The sequence below is a fragment of the Triticum aestivum genome, chromosome 3D (assembly GCF_018294505.1).
Source record: "Triticum aestivum cultivar Chinese Spring chromosome 3D, IWGSC CS RefSeq v2.1, whole genome shotgun sequence".
NCBI lineage: Eukaryota > Viridiplantae > Streptophyta > Magnoliopsida > Poales > Poaceae > Triticum > Triticum aestivum.
Window position 1 is genome coordinate 405,353,521 of NC_057802.1, and position 16,804 is coordinate 405,370,324.

Consider the following 16,804-nt stretch of genomic DNA (forward strand, 5'->3'; position numbering starts at 1 on the left):
ATATGCATGATATGAGCAGTATAACCGTGCCAAGTTAGAGCATACACCTCGGTGGGGGAATAGGACTGGTCATCTGTCTCTGAATCCATCTCTGAGGAGCTATCGGGACCCAACAAGAGATCTGCTTCGACAGGTAGCACTGTCTGCGCTGAAGGCCTTGTTTTCACTCCAGATTTTTCAATCTCCCACCCAAATGGCTGATTCACAGGAAGAGTAGTTTAATGTACAAACATTGTCGACAAATGGAAATGTAATGAAGAAAAGGACGGGCAAGATATCATTCAAATATATGATGCCTGGTTAAACAGGATGGCATGGCACATTTCACGTATATTATGGCTGGCTAAAAGACATGAGACTGTACAATTCCAATATATGATATAGAAACTAAACAGGTGGCATTACAGAACATGTCAAAACTAAGCAGATGACATATATGATGTCAAAAGTAGGCACTGCAAGGCAACATATGCATGATATGACTAACATCGTCATGCCAAGGTAGAGCAAACACCTTGGGGGGTAAATAGGAGTGGTCAGCAGCGTCTGAATCCGCCTCAGAACAGATATCTTCCTCTGGATTACAATCTGGAGAGGGGTGGGGAGGGTTTGCCATTGAACCCACCATGGAGCGATGTCTGCATGACATTGTATTGCCGCGCAAAACTCTTCTCTTTTTCTCTACATGTTCAGCATGACTTTGTACAATATCTGACATGCATACGAAAAAAATATGGTGAGATTATGTAAGGAGAGCATGCAGAAATTTAGAGTGATGGTAACAACCAGTGGATGGATCCAAAAATAATGATAGCAGGCTGAAGATTGCTTTAATTTAATAAAAAGACAGATGATGATTGCTTTACTATTTGTTTCCCACCCAAGATGAACAACATAGGCATACCCTAGGTGAACCAGATATTAGACAAAGATACTATTCATTGCTTCATCGATATGTGCCGTAAGACTTCAAGGCTAAAGCAGCCCCGGTGAGCCGTAAGACGTCAAGGCTGAAGCAGCACAAGACAGACATCGTCAATCTCAAGTGGGATTCTAATAGCATCTCCAATAGATGATGTAAAATAGATGTAAAATTTACATCACCAAAAACCACCTGACTACAACAGATGAGGTAAAAACTGTTGACTCTGAACTTAACTGTCGAAACTGAAATTTACTGTGGAATCTGAATGTTACTGTCGAAACTGAACGCAATGGTAGCATAGAGGCACTTGACATGTAGTTTAGGGAGGGCCTGTAGTTCATCTTCAACCTACACCCCCTGAGCCGCCAGCCACCACCGGCCGAACCGCCGGCCCCAGCGCCGCCTCGCCGCCCTGAAACAACTCCCCACCGCCGGTCCGCCGCCCAGGCCAGCCCTATAGGCCCCCGCCCCCACCCTGAACCCTAAGATAGATAGTGGGGTACCTCTCCGGCGAGCCCCCGTCCCCACTGCGGGTGGTTCTTCCTTAACTCCAGCGAGCCCCCCACCCCCTGAAAATCGACTGACCCAAAAGTCGATTCAGTTGACTGAAGTGTAGCTAAATCGGAGCAGAGCAGCAGCACGAGCGAGGGGGAGAGCAGCAGCAACGCGAGCGAGCGATCGAGCGAGAGCCGGAGCGGCAGCAGCAACGCGAGCGAGCGAGCGAGAGCCGGAGCAGCAGCAGCAGATCTGGTTGGTATGGACACCACCGCCGAAGGGGCCTTGCACTGGGGAAGAGCCGCCATGGAGATGTCGCCCGCGGCGCTGGCTTCAAGGTAGCCGCTCCATGGGGGTGCGGGATGGAGCACCGTTGGCACCCGGAGGTCGAGCTAAGGAGAAGGTGCGATGCGATGAGTGTACAACCACTTTGGTGGCGCCGAGTAGGCCTCGGCTTCGTCCGAGGAGTCGGTGAGGATGCTGCGGTTCCGGTGGAGCAGGTTAAGGCGGCGCTGTGGGGATGGAGCAGCCGCGATAGACGAGGCGATCGTCGGAGCAGCTCCTTGGAGGTGGAGGACGGGGCGGCTGAACCGGCGGGACGACGAGATGGACGACGGATCCTCATCCGGGGAGGTGGACGTGGGACGTCGAGCTGTTGCGGTGGACGACGTCGTTGGGGAAGAGGCTCCGGCTGGGCAGCGGTGAGGTGGCGGACGGAGGAGGCTGGGATTTCGCGGCTGGAGTGGAGAGGTTATGGCGGCCTGGGATTTCGAATGGCAAAAATGAGGCGATGGGAGGGGGGGAACCATGACTTAGGGACGCGCTTGTCCAAAATGTAGGGTGTGTTACAAAAGTACCCCGCACCGATTTTAACTAGCGGCCCTTTCGGCTCAGGGTTAGAAGGGGTATTTAGCGTGTCAGGATTTGGCAGCTGGAGGGAGTTTTCGCGCGTGTTGTAATTTCGGGATAGCAAGGCGCAGGTTGTGAATGCGCCAGTTTTGGGAGCACGATATCTGAATTTTCGGGACATAACAAGGCGCGGGTTGAATTTTAGGGACAAGCCTAATGTGTAATGTTGTACTTGTACGTACAAATCAATTCGCACTTCTCTCAACCAAAAAGAAAACAAAAAATAAAACTATTCACACCACACAAAGAGAGAGTCTTGCCCCGTTTTACTATAAAAATGCTATTTAAAGCTACTCATACCAACAATTTAGTGCAATTAAATGCTATTCGGTAGTATGAATCCATGTTATGTCCAATTAAATTTTTTCGCTTGCTGTGTAATGCATGTAACCTACTCATACCAACATTTTAGTGCATTCCAAATGTCTATACTACCGCTGCAATTCGAACTGAATTTGAATTCGTTTCTCTATTTCATTAACAAATCTACAATCATGATTGTTGCCAACTTCAACCATCATTCGTGTATTACCTTAATAAAACACCACATGATTACTATAGAGATAGATATGAACTATGTGTACTACATGAACTCGAATACTATTTTTTGAATACACTTGATGTCGATTCCAAATAATAGTACATTTGATGTACTAACTATATATTCATAATCTAAACCATGTTCCATACATGTACACCGTGTTTATCACACATAGTATAGTGCCCCGCCTCTACATTATGACAAGTATTTAGACCTGAGCTGCAAAAGCCACACATTAGCCCAAATTATGATCAATGTTCTATATGTTATACGTAGTACTAGCAAGATGCCCATGCGTTCCACAGAACATCAACATGATCAAGGGGAGGCATAATTTGCAAATATGGAGAGGGGTGTGGGTATCTTTTTTCAAAATTGTCATAGTTTCCTTCCTATCCGTCAGATATAAATCGGACGGCCTATATTGCAGGATGGCACCATCATCAACAACTCCATTTTTTATAAGAGTAGAGATAAAATATATTATATGTAGTATAACATGTTCATAGCCACACCATGTGTATCACCGTTATATATATTCACACATGCGTCGGTTTAAAACACTATGATAAATTCTTCAAATATCCGAATTCGCTTTTTATAATGAAGTATGATCTATGTCCGTCTTTTATACCCACACAATCCTCTTATCTTTGTAGCTAGCTAGTGCTAACTTTCTCTCATGCATGTAGACGCCCGCATCCCTCTAACCCTCCCTCAGCATTCTCTAGCTCCATCGTGCAAATTCGTCTTTTCACTTTAGGTCGTTCACCCACGGTGTGTGTAGGCCCCCCAGCTCCTTCTTTACGGCACACATCGATCGATATGCCTCTCTAGCCAGGTGTGCCTAGCACAAAACACAAGCTTCCCCTCTTCTCTTATCATCGTCCATGCCTCACTCCCACCACTCTTTTCATCAATCTCGTACTCACACACTTCTCCCCCTCGATATAGTATGACTCTCGCACCACCTCCTAGATGCATCCCTCTCTCTCTATCCTTCTCCCCGTGCCTCATTTGCTTCTAACACACACATGCATGTATACCGATCGATCTCCCAACATATACCTGGGTCGACTTTAACTATTCCCCCCCATCGATCGACGTACCTCACAAGTTATGTCTCTCCTTTCTTTGACAAAGGACGATTGATCTTCCTATGTAGTTATGTCTGCTTACCACATCCATATCGCCCCCCTCATCATTCGTGCCCTCCGGTTGTCTAGCAAGCCTATCCCACCATTTGTTAGAAGCAACTCCACTACCACCCCCTCCAACACTCTAGCTCTGTCTCTCTCCCAACCTTATTCCTCTCCTACACATATGCATGGATGCCGGTCGATCTCCCTTAATACATGAGGTAGATCGATCTCCCTTAATACATGAGGTAGGCCTCTCTCCTCCTCCCCACATATACCAGCCATTATACCTCTATAGTTAATTAGGCCTCCCTCCCCCCCCACCACACACCGAAAGTCGAGCGCTGTAGGTAGGTATCCATGCCATAGAGACAAACTGCACCTGTCCCCTCTCACGTTCCAGTAGGCCAGCCACTCTATATCTTTGACGTGGGCACACACAAATTTGATGGCACTCTTTATCGACCGCGCGTGCGCGCACACACACATCATCCCTCTCTTCAATTCTATGGACACCTCAAGCCGATGCTACCTCCACTCTCTTCTCGTGGATCGCCCCCTCTATATATATGATATATCCAGGACTCCATTTCACACACATTGCATATGTTACATTTTTTGATTGACCCCACCCCCCAAGAAAAAACTCTCACGAACCCACACACTATATCTCTCTACATTTGTATCTCTCTCACACAACCCCACGTAGGTGGTGTACGTATACAAGAAGAGAATAGGTGCACCGTGCATGTACTCACGCTTCGTGCCCAGCCACACCCGCGTGGGTACACGGTGGAGCTCATTTCTGTACGAAATGGCAGCCCACGTGCTAATTTGAACGCGTGTAGCGGTTGTTTACCTACGGAGGTCGTGTACCACGCGTGCACGAAACAAAGTTCGACTTGATGCGTTGGTGCGTTATTTTTAAATAAAGTTATATCGCTCAATGGCACGTACATAGAATATAAAATGATTTTTATGGAGAAAAAGGTAGTCTGCTCCACTATATACAATGGAGCCTGCCTGCCTGGTTTGTCTCTCTTCAGAGTATCTCACACAAGGTTGCGGTGGCCTCTCTCCCTCTCATCGTTGGTCACTGATCCGGCCGCATCCCATCCGCCGGCGAAAAGGGAGGACGTGCATCGTTTCTCCGTTCGACGGCGTCGAGGCAGCACGTTCCGATCTGCGGTACACGCCGTTCTCTCTGACCAAGCTCCGGCGTGGTAGGGCCTATGCCACCTGCTCGCTGCCGTAGTATGGGCAGATTCCGCCCGCCACCACTCACCTAGTTACATCCCGACGACCTCCAGGTATCCCCTCCGGCCTTGCTCCATTGCCCGTCTTCCCACGTCGCTGCATGTGGATCTTCCATAGTTCTTTGCCCAAAACGTAGCTCGTCCAGCGTACTTTCCATATTGCAATCTCGTCCTCACACCGTATTAGACAAACACAACCGTGTTGTTATCTTCCCTTAGGACAAGGAATATGCTTCTTTTTTGTCGTCGCATGTGTCATCAACTGTTATTGGCCAGTAATTGTTTCCTTTCTACCTCTTTTTTGCAAACAGGGCTATCCATTTCACCTCGTTGCTATTGCGACCTTTTGGTGAACTGCACAAATCACTTTTTCTTAAGAGTGTTTTGTGCAGTTCTGCCAAAAAATGTCACATGGGCAACGTCTCTACATTTCATTGCGACCGCACAAAGGGAGATTGGTTTTGCTCTATCCTCCTCATCCAACTCCGAGCCTAATCTTCTCCAACTAGTTAGTCTTAAGAGAGACTGCAAAGGTGACCGGCTTCTATTTGTGTGTTTATTGTTTCATCAGCAGTCCTCTATTATCGTAATCACACTTAATATCTTTGGAACAGGGACGCTCAGCTCTATTTTAGTGGAACTGCACAAAATGATCGGAATGTTGCATGCTCCAGACAGCTACTTTTCCCCCAACATGCCTTGTTGATTTAGACAGAGCTGGGGGGACGTTGCTGCCAATGAAAGCATGGATCAATTTTAATTTAACACCTTCTCACAACTTTCTCTTCAGTTGTGATGTAAATATTAGCTCTGATTAGCAAGGAAGTTAGTTTTTTATTGTTTCCGAAAGAGCATCGATGGCAAGACACACGAAACAAAAGCTGAAAGCTCACACCATTGTACAATTTCATGTCGCTGGAAAATTATTTGTATAGTACGTTAATTATGTAAACAAATGCTGGAAGCTTGATAGCATTGCCAGAAGCCTCTTCGGCATCCGGGTCCATGTGCCATGCACAAAATTATACTCCTTCGTTCCTAAATATTTGTCTATTTACAAATTTCAAATGTGCATATTTTAGAGTGCAGATTCACTCATTTTGCTTCGAATGTGTACTCCCTCCGTTCCTAAATATTTGTCTTTCTAGAGATTTCAACAAGTGACTACATACGGAGCAAAAAGAGTGAATCTACACTCTAAAATATGTCTATATACATCTGTATGTTGTAGTCCATTTGAATCTCTAAAAAGACAAATATTTGAGTAGTCACTCATTGAAATCTCTAGAAAGACAAATACTCCGGAGTATATTTAAAAACCGAGGGGGTAGTGCACAGCCGCATGGGAGACTCAGACCGGTCGTTGCGTCGCATTAATAGTGAGTAATGAGCAGTGAAAGCCCCACCTTTCCCACTGTAAGTTGCTCGGAAGAAGCAACCATCAATACGCTCTTCTTTGAATCCGCTCATACTACTCCATCCGTCACTGTTTATAGAGCGCGCTTCAGAAAAAGAGAAAATCTCTGGGACCAAGGCGACTAGCGATCGGCCTGAAAAATAGCATTGGTAGTTATAGCACGGTGTCTATTACTAGAGGAAATAATGCGTACACACATGCATGCAGTGCTTCCACCCCGGGTAGACACATGCATGCACTTACTCCACTCCGTAGTACTACATCGAGAGAAAATTGCGGTTACCACGCCCTAATTAATTGAGCATTAAACCAAACGTCTAAAGTCTCTCTGGTGGTGGAAATGCATTGAGAGAAATGCATCATAATGAAGCGCGCCCTGTAAACTGTGACGGAGGGAGTAGTAGTATGAAGGGCAAAACCAAGTACGCGTATGGCCAGTCGGTCAACGCACCTCCTCTTGGCATATCACTGACATGTGGGACCGGAGTGTGAGCAAACCGATCTCAATTGACGGCAAAATGGCCAACCCGTCGTTCCTTGAGAGAGACGAGGGGCGAGAACACACAGACGGGCTCGCACGGAGGCCAAGATATATTCGAGCATGGTTGATCGATATCATCATTACATGTTGGGCTGCAGTTTTTCGCCCTTCTCCAGAATAAATGTGTACTTTATCAAAGATCAATAAAAATAAGAGTATAGAGGATCCACCATGCGGTTCTATTAGTATCACTACTCGTACTACTAAACCTTGCGCTTGGCTCTTCGCCTCTTCGTGAAGTCGAACAATGATGGTACTCCGCATGTTCGGTACTACAGTGTATGCCTCTGGCAATCTGACACCGAATGAACTGATGCATGTCCACCGCATGGGCGAGGGTACGTTGCATTAGTCAAAAGGCGTAAGTGCGCTTCACCTTGTCCTGCAAGCTTCTCCTCGTTCTGCGAGTTGACGGGACACACCAACAAGTAGTGCTAGTCCATACTCCCTCCTTTCCGGTTAATATGGCTTAATCTTTTTTGCGGGTAAATAAGAGAGCTTTCTTCATATATAAGCATTCTTAGGACGATCAGCCAAGACACTGGTCACTAGGAAGCGAGGTACCCCGCAAAAAAGAAGTAGGAAGCGAGGTGTTTCATGAAGCCAGCTCTCGGCCACATTCAAAGTGCAGCAAGCACGGTTCGCACAAAGATGCGCCGCAAGGTTTGCTGACCTGTTTACATGCTGAATAACAAAAAAAGGAAATATTACCGAGCGCTCCTATTTGTAATAGGATATGAGCCAGAATTAAGCGAGAATTGTGGCGAGTGTTCCATGCAATCAACTTCCATTATCACATGCGAGAACCCTCGAAGAGAACCAAATGTGTTGAAGATTGCTTTATCACATTTTAAAAATATAATAAGAGTGCAGACGCTCCTCCATCCTGTTAGTACTAGTATAGTACCTCTATAGACTATAGTAGTAGTACTAGTAAACTTTGCACTTGGCTGTTCGCCTCTTCGGGAAGTGCAACAATAATAGTACTAGTATAGTGTATGCTTCTGGCAATCTGACACCGAATTAACTGTTGCACGTCCACCGCCTGAGCGAAGGACAGCTTGCATTAGTCGAAAGTTTCTCCTTGTCCTGCGAGCCACCGCGCGCAAGCTTCTCCCGTCCTGCAAGCTTCTCCTCGTTCGGCAAGTTGACGGGACACAACAAAGTAATGCTAGTCCATACTGCCTCCTCTCCGGTTAATATGGCTTAATTTCAAACGAGATAAATACACTGTCTGTCACTGTATATTTGTAAAAATATGGTCAGTGGACTTCATAATACGCTCATTGCGCTCAATATATACATTTTCCGGTGTTTATACGGCCACTAGCTCACCCTGGCTGAGTATGTGTGTGCATGCACGTGTAGGTTGAGCTCTTGAGCGTGACCGTGTGTGTTCCGTCGTGTGCTCGGACATGCATGCATTAGGGCGTCGCGCGCGTTTTTGCGTCCATGTGTACGTGTGACTGTTGCATACACGTAGGGGGAGTACGTGTAGGGGCCACTAAAGGAGCAGTCAAATCACACATTAAGTTAGTCGAAAGAAGCAACCATCATTTCACTCTTCAATGACACGTACGCAATATAAAATGGTTGATATGGAGAGAAAAAGAAAACCACTATATATACACTAGCAGGAGCCTAAGCTACAAGCCTACTTGCTTGGGTTGCTCTCTTCACAAGCATAGAAGGATGGTGGCCACACCGCTGGTCACATATCCGGCCTGATCCCGCAGCTGGGGGAAGGGAACAATGTTCTATGTAGACGCGGTCGACATCAGCGAGGGAGAAAATCCACAGTCAGTGCGTTCCAATCGGGGGTCACCGCGGTATGGGCCGATGCCGCATCCCAACCGCCCTTCTAGCTACAGCCCGACGTCCCAGGTAGTCCATCTTCCTTTTGGGGCCGGCTTGATCCACTGCCGCAGCTCCCCACGTAGATCCATCTCCATGTCGATCTTTCTCTACTTCTACCGGCTTCTACTTGTGATGAGTTTATGTCTCATGAAGTAGTGCCAGTACTATTATTCTAATCACACTTCTTCAATATCTTTGCCATCAGGGATGCTCAGCTCGATTTTAGTGAAACTGCACAAAAGCATCGTATGATCCGAGGGTGCCAGCAGTCTTTCCTTCGACAGGTTCTACCTGGCCAGGATATTAAATCCTGTTTAGGGTTTAGGGTTTAATTCACAGTGACCCCATTAGTAGTTTTTCTTTTGTACACGCTCTCACAACTTTTGTCTTTAGTTGTGAAGTAAATATTGGCTATGATCTGTGAATCATTGAGATGCATCAGCATGCGTGTTAGTTTTCCTTTGTATTTGATGGAATGTTGTAACGGGGCAACCTTGGAGTAGGAATGAAAATGGAGTGGAAAGTTTCCGTTTTTCCGGAGAAAAAATGGAAACGGAGAGAAACCAATGTTTCATTTCGTTGGATCGCGCCATCGAGCAAAACCAACATTTAAATCACGTCTGTCGCGTTCGTGTCTCACCCTCCTCCATGGCTCGACCCCACACAGTCGCTCGGCATGCCACTCACCGCAAACCGAGTATACGATAACTTTCCCGCCTGCTTGTTGATGGATCGCGCCATGGAGTACTAGTACTACTGGAAGAGATTGACGAGTTCGGGAGGACAGCTAGCTATAGCACGGACTCCCAAGAACTTTTTACATGCATGTTGTGCCCGGCTATTGCGACCTTTGAACGCGAAGCAGTCGCGTGCACAAGGAAGCGGCGCGGGCGACGCTCTCTCGGCCGGCGCCAGTGAGAGGTCGCGGCCGCTCTGGCCGGGCATGAATGCGGCACTGACCGTTTTGGGCGGGAAGCACGCGCGGGTGATGAAGAGGGTTCGGGTTGGTCAGGAGCGGCCGTGGCAGCGGTCCGGACGCCCGCAAACAAGAGATGTTGTATGTTAATATTGCCGCATATATAATTAACAACGTAAATAATGTCCCAGTTGGACAAATATGATTGGAGATGGAGATGGAAATGGAATTTTACGTAAACACGGATATGCATGTCTATGTCTATGTGTGTGTGCGCGACGACTCTCGTGACATGGAAGCGGGGGCGTGTGTTTCATCGAGTTTTCTTTCTTGGTACGTTAAAAAATTGTTCGCTAGTTTTCATTTCTTTTTTCCGGGAATGCGCGTATTCTATTTAAAACCACTGCTATGGAGAGATTGTTTTACTCCATTATAGCCTCTTGTTTGATAGAGTTTCTCGCGTCTCGCTCTCTCACCCTCTCCATATCAAAACAAGATGACAGTGTCCACACTATCTCTCTCCTCACCGGTGGTCACAGATCCGACCGAATCCCGTCCGCTGCGGGAGGTGAGGAGGTGCAGCGTGGCGATGGAGGAAGCCGATGCGCACCGTCCTCTCGGAGCCGGCGCTGGCGCGGACGAAGGTCCTCCGCGCCCTTGTTCGTTGCCGTCGTGTGGGCAGATCCTGCCCGCCCGCCTAAGCGACATCTCGCCCACCTGAGGTATAACTTCTTGTACTGGTCCAGCTCCCCAGGTCGCTGCATGCGGGTTTTCTTCTATGCGACTACTCCCCAGCTCCCCATGTATAGTAGCTAGGGTTCGTCGGCTGGTCCAACATCACCTACTATTGTAGAGGAAATGCCACTCGAAAAGTTGTCCTAATTTATGCCTCGGTGGAGGTATACATTTTGTTTCGACCAAAAGTACATGGTGGTTGTGCGGTCATTGTCCATATGCTCCTATTGCTGCTGCTAATCTAATACTATCACCGGTTAAATGAAGAAATGCTTTTTTTTTCTTGGGTATCCTGGTTTAGTTCCCATCAAGATAATCATGATGCTTCTGTTTGTTGGTGTACTTTTCATAATTCTTATTGACAATTGAGATGTTGTTGTTAATCTTGTAAAACAAAGTAACAACACTATATCCCTTTTTTATCTTTTTGGAAACAACGATGCGTATCTCCATACCCGGGCATGTCTTCCTCAATTTTAGTGGAACCGCACAAAATTGGATGGCCATTGTTGTTCTGCCTCACTGTCCTCTGCCACGTGGTTCTTCCTTCCTCGAGCTTGACTACTGAGAAGAAACAGACCACAGTGAGGATTTGTCGAACTTCATAGGTGCCTCGCCCAAACTTGATGCCAAATGGATGATGCATCACCACGATGACCTATCGATGCTCATGGTTGCGCCTCATGGTTGCGTCGGCTGGTGAAGCTGATCGATTTTCAATGAAAAACAAGTTGTCTTCCATCAGTGCTCTTTGCTTGTTACCCACAAAGGTTATATCCTTCATCAGTTCACCTTGGTTGCGTTGGAGACGCAATCGTCTTTCACGTTGGTGCCTTTTTATCACACAATTGGCTATGAACCAAATGTTTCCTTGAAGAAGGATCGACGTTGGTACTAAGAGCATAAGTTTTGTATTGATTTCTAAGCCTTCTCACAACTTTGTCTCCAGCTCCCCTGTAATTTTATTTGTCCAGCTATTAACTTTGATTAAAAAATGGTGTGGACTAAAAACCCGGATGGACGTAGTAGCCCTCCATTTTTATTTACTCCGCATATTAGATTTGACTGAAGTCAAACTTTGTAAAGTTTGACCATGTTTAGGCCGAACACAACAAACCATAATTATTAGAGAGGGCAAACTGTACATACTCTCAAACCTTTCCGATAATTGAAATTAAAATTCTTTATTTCTACACACTCACACACGTTTCTGATAATTTGGTGCATGTGTGGTTGTTCACTTAAGGGAGGGTAGTGTACCGCACGTGAAGGACAGGAAGTGCGACCAGGATGCATGGATCGTTAGTTCATCGGAAGTACTCCCTCCGTTCCTAAATATTTGTCTTTCAAGTGGTTTGCAATGGACTACCACATATGGATGTATATAGACATTTTTTATAGTGTAGATTCACTCATTTGCTCCGTATGTAGTCATTTGTTGAAATCTCTAGAAAGACAAATATTTAGGAACAGAGGGAGTAGTAGTTTTCTTCACTGGTACGTTAAATAAAGAGTTTCGCTTCGTACTTACACAATTTAAAACAATTGTTATGGAGAGAATAAGAAAACCACTCCACTATATATTAGTCGTATACACGAGTACTATATGGACGTAGCTTCATTGACTTTAGTGCACCTGCCTTTGGGTTTATGACAGGTTGGCCCAAAATGTGGCTGGCCCACCTGTCATACAGCCAAAAGCAGGTGCAGTTAAGGCATCGGAGCTCAGCCCGTACTACAGTATATATATAAGCTGGAGCCTCAGCGCTTGTTCACTAGGGTTTGCACTCTCCACACTCTCGCCGCACTACATATATATATACACACTGGAGGCTCTGCGTTCCTTTGCTAGGGTTTGCTATATTCACTGTCTCTCACCCTCTTCACCAGATCTAAACAAGACTGCGTTGTGGCCTCTGTCTCTCTCACCCCCCTCACAGACAACTGGTGAAGGAGGCGTCCGGATCCGGTCGCACCGGGAAGGGGAGGAGGTGCAGCGTACACTCAATCGCCTTCGGCGAGGGAGGCAATCCACTGCCAGCTGTGTTTTCTCTTTCACCCAGCGCATGTGCGGGAGGGCCACCGACCCCTTCTTCCTCGCTGCCGTACGTAGTGTGGGCAGATCCGACCTCCCGCCGCACGCCTTGCCACATCCCGACGACCCTAAGGTATAAGTTTCTTTGAAACCGTCATTGGTCTAGCTGCATGCTGATCTTTTTCCATTCTGTAGTCGAATCTAGGTCTTGGTTCAAAGAGGAAAGAAGGGTGCGGTGGGGTGGAGCATGAATCTAGGACGTGGTTCAATGAGGAAAGGAGGGAGGGAAAGTAGTATAGACTAGCTATCCAGCCGCTTTGTTGGTCGAAAAGGGAAAAAGGGGGTAACCCAGTACACACATCTGTAAGGAACCCAACTCTTTGTTGAAAAGGGAAAGAAACTGGGCGGTCGGGTAGTTTGTGCAGGACTAGATTTGCTGCCCTCACATCGGAAAAAGTTTCAGAGAGAACAAATATGGGACCAACGCAGATATGCTGCTTGGCTACATACTCTGCATCACCCATTTATACATGTGGACACACATGGTGCTGGCATGTCCCATGTCCAATCCACATGATCGTGGAGTGTGTTTTGAGATGTTGTGCTACTTGTATTGGTACTGTTTTAAATAAATGTTGAATTGAAGCTATTGTATTTTAAGCAATGCCACTCTCAGAATTAACTACTGAACTATTTTAAGAGAATTTCTCTGTAATATGAATCAATGCAACCGTTTTAGAAATGCTACTGTCCTATACTTTGTTTTCCATCAAGATAAGGTAGATGCTTCTTTTTGTGGCCGCATGTTTCATCCTCCTTTATTGGCAGTAATTGTTTCCTTTTTTGCCTCTGTTAAATCAGGGGTATCTATTCAACTTGTTGCTATAGCAAACTTAAATGTCTCACCGACGACTTTACTTGATTTCGGAGTAACTGCACAAAACGAGATTGGATTTCCTATTCATGTTGGCAGATTCGTACGTGATCTTGTGTGTGTCATGACAGGTTGGTACTTGCCTTCATCCACATGATCGTGCAGTGTGTTTTGAGATGCTGTGCTACTTGTATTGGTACTGTTTTAAGTAAATGTGAATAGAAGCTATTGTATTGCTGTCTTTTCCCATTAAGTAGTGAACAAAAATGGGACCAACCCAGACATTATGCTTGTTGCTTTGTTACAACAAACTCTGCATCACCCCCTTTATAAGTAGATGGAAGCACATGTTGTTGTTGCGCCCACTCTCCCCTGGAACTGTTTATGCTTTTTATTAATCTAATGCCACTGGTAAAAATTAAGAAATGCCACTCTCAGAATTAACTACTGAATCTTATTACAAAATTGCAACACTTGTTAGGGATTGGCGGGATTACCATTTTTGTGGCTGCATGTTTCATCCTCCTTTATTGGCCAGTAATTGATTCCTTTTTTGCCTCTGTTAAAACAGGGATATCTATTAAACTTGTTGCTATTGCGATATTTTGCTTCGCTTAATTTTGGTGGAACTGCACAAAATGAGACCAGATTTCCATATATGTGTTGAGATCTCTTTTAGATCCACCTCAGGCGTTGTTTCAAATCTTGGTCTTGAAAGGTCAGTACCTACTTTCCTCAGAATTAACTACTGAATCTTGGTTCAAAACTGCAACACTTGTTAGGGATCGGTGGGAGTACCATTTCTGTTAGGGATCGGCCGGTGTACATGTTTAAGAAATGTATTGTTCAGATAATGTCTCTATTATTATATATCAGTTACAGTGTTTTACAAATGGTACTATCCTACTTTGTAGTTCTTTCTACATGTTTAACCAAGGTATTGTTAAGATAATGTCTGTGTTAAAATGAATCAGTCGCATTGTTTTAGGAATGATACTTTTCTGCTTTGTCGTTCTTTATACATGTTGAAACAAGGCATTGTTAAGATAATGTCTCAGTTAATATGAATGAATCACACTGATTGAGAATTGCTACTCTCCTGCTTTGTTTCCCATTAAGATAAGGTAGATCAGTAGATGTTTTTCTTCTGGGAGTACAAGTCATCAACCGTTATTTCTCAGTAATTGTTTCCCTTATACCTTTTGTTGCTTACATGGATATCAAAATTAAAGCTCGGTTTTATTCCGACTTTGATTTTAGTTGAACTACACAAAAGGAGCCAATGTGTCTAAGGCAAACTGTTGCATTAGTGGGTCCAGTTGGTCTTACCACTTTGCAGAAAGAAGCAGTCACTGTTTGCGCTACATTACACAAGGAATGATCGAGAGGCTTTACATAGTATTAGTAGACGCTGGTGACATGACTAGTCTGCAGAGATGGCTGCTTTACTTGTGGTTCGGAGGAACACTGGGCAAACAAGTGCCCAAACAAGTACCAAGAAGCCAGGACAGGACTCCAAGTCTGTCAATGTCACTCTAAGCAACAATGATGGGGCATCTGGGTATGGTAATATGCTTACCGTACTTTCAGTTTGTTAGTCTACCGATTGGTGGGTTGACACTGGGGCCAATATTCATGTGTGTGCTGATGTGTCTTTGTTTTCTAGCAGCATATAAATACGAAATCCATAGGGATGCTCAGCTTGATTTTAGTGGAACTGCACAAAATGTTCAGATGGTTCGTGTCCTCCATAATAATACTTCATCATGCACAATACATCGAATGGTTCTCTAATCATTCGTCGTCACCTTGAGCCACTGGACTATCAGATGACAAACTGATGACAAACCCTGCCCGTTCCACAATCATAGGCATTACATATTTTGAATGGGAAAAGCTTGTCAAAGTTGACATTAGTTTAATATACTGGAATTGGAAAACCTTGTCAATTTTTGCTGATTGATGTTAGCCAGAAGACATGCATTTGATATTTTTGAGTGGGACGCCCTTTGCTGTGAGCAACGTCGATCGTTTCTTCCTATACCTGTCTTCAGTTCTGAAGTAAATATTTACTCTGCTGAGATGCATAGTCACATGAATGTTTACTTATGTAAGATATTTTAAGAGTTTGTTCTGAATATTGTCTATGTAATGCCAGGCCTTGTGTTTGATTGCAAAGTTGAGCTTGGAATGTTGTGGCATGCGACATCACGAGCTGTTCACCGTGCCTACTGAGAATAATGCTTCGTATTGTTTTGCATGTCGATCTAATGCCAGTGATTTGCTTGTTAGGAAGATCTTCCTCTTCTGTTGTTTCCGTGCTTAAGAAGTTCATCGTCTTATGTTTCATTCATAGCCTATACGACAAGTCGGGTAGGTTAGACGTGCAACCATATGATCTTCCGACCAACTCATCATCTTAGGCCGTGATTGGATCGTCATTTTATACCCAAAACCGCTTGTAAAACTGACGCTTGTAAATAAAAGCAGATGGTCTCGGGCGAAGCGCTTGGTTGGTCGATTTCGACTAGTAAAATATACACCGGTCTCTCAAATTACACGCGTAACCTGCCGGTTTTACTTACAAACCTCGGGCCCTCGGTTTCATTACGCCTGTATTTTACGTGTTGTTTCTGATGATGAGTAAATTACACTTGTATCTTAATACAGTTGTGAAATAAACCAGAGCTCCCAAGCGCGGCCTTACCGTTTCATGCCGTCTCAGTCTCTCGAAGGTGCTCATAGGTGTCCGATGATCCTGGCTTCCTGAATGAGCAGCGGGTGCTGTATCAGACCATCCGTAGGGCCCGCGAGGCCCTCTCCGTCGTCCTTCGAGTTGTTGCGCTCGCCGTGGCGCCGAGCATTGTTAACATGGTCAATGAACATGAGGATTCAGGAGATGACTTTATTTTGACTGGTTGACAGTAGGGTCCCACTAGGGCCATAGCCGTACGTACGCAAGTGCCTCCTTATTATGTACAACTATATTTTTTTGCTTCCTCCTGGTTTCCTGACATCACGGTCCCACACCATTGTCAACCTATGTAGTCAATAAACGAGAGAATTTCACAAGGTGCGGCCGACAGCTGGGACTAAGCAGCTCGAGCAGTATTTGTGTTTTTGAGGCGTGAGCACTGTAGAGTTTTTATTGGCGATGTTTTCGT